The sequence below is a fragment of the Gymnoscopelus braueri genome (genome assembly GCF_963280865.1).
Source record: "Gymnoscopelus braueri genome assembly, chromosome: 21".
Lineage (NCBI taxonomy): Eukaryota > Metazoa > Chordata > Actinopteri > Myctophiformes > Myctophidae > Gymnoscopelus > Gymnoscopelus braueri.
In genome coordinates, this window is record NC_137623.1 from 1640624 (window position 1) to 1641728 (window position 1105).

The following is a 1105-nucleotide window of genomic DNA, read 5'->3' on the forward strand; positions in this document are numbered from 1 at the left end:
TATATAGTGAACCTGTGGTTTATTTAACAGTGGACGATACACATGACTGGTAATGGATCCACTAACTAGTTGGACTGAAAGGATCACTGCCTGACAACCGGTTCCATCGTCAGTTTCAATCTGATCTCATATATATATATATATATATATATATATATATATATATATATATATATATATATATATATATATATATATATATATATATATATATATGTATATGTATCTCCTCATATATTCTCATCAAAGTTTGTGACTTTTATATATCATTGTCAGATACTTGAACGTAAACCTCTTATCTCCATATTCTTACTATTTTTTTCCCCCGTAAATTAACGCCCTACTTGATCACACCACAGCGAGTATCAAAAGTAGCAGATCTACAAGCTCGTTTCGAGCTTGTAGATCTGCTACTTTTGCTGAATTTGAAAAAAATATGTCTGTTATGAAATCATGTATTTGTAAAATAAATCATGTATAATTCTTGGTACCGCCCCTGAACACCAGGTGGAGCTGATAGACAATTTATCCACACATTTCCGTATATAAAGATGTCATTTCCTGTTGGTTCTTGTTCATACGAAAGATTGTTAATTAAGGGAGATCCACCATGCCAAGTGGAGCCACTAGAGGCGACATAGTACACACATCCTACAAATAGTCTACTAAGTAGGCGTGGTTTCCTTCTTCGCCGACCATCCCCCCCCCCTCCCCCTCCCCTCTCCCTGGCTGACAACATGAGGATGTGTATTTTTGTATTATTTTCTTCATTGAAGAAAATAAATGCTTTACATGTTTGAAAGTGCACTGTTATTGGCAACTAGATGCTTTCAAGAAACCCATAAAATTCCCCCCAAAAACACACGTATTATTCAGTCATATGCTAGATGTGCTCCTGTTTCTGCTGAACATTGTAACAGGGCCCTTTATTTTATATATATATTTTACCACTATAGACTATAGTGTGTTTAGCATGAATGTTTAGCAAAATGTCAAAATGTCACCCCATCAACTAAGACAGTTAATAATGGAAAATGATATTATTGAGCATTGGAACACACATTTTATTACATTTTTATTATGTCCATAGTGATTTCACATACTA

The 1105-nt window shown here is 34.2% G+C and overlaps 1 protein-coding gene across 2 annotated transcripts in view; it reads right to left on the reverse strand.

Annotated features, from left to right (window-relative positions):
* Nucleotides 1-1040: 1040 nt before the first annotated feature.
* LOC308077354 (uncharacterized protein) overlaps nt 1041-1105 on the reverse strand; it is a 14951-nt gene continuing 14886 nt past the window's right edge. For both annotated transcript variants that reach the window (XM_080418006.1, XM_080418005.1), the window contains one exon: nt 1041-1105. This exon is cut by the window's right edge. The gene's annotated coding sequence lies outside the window, so the exon portion shown is untranslated.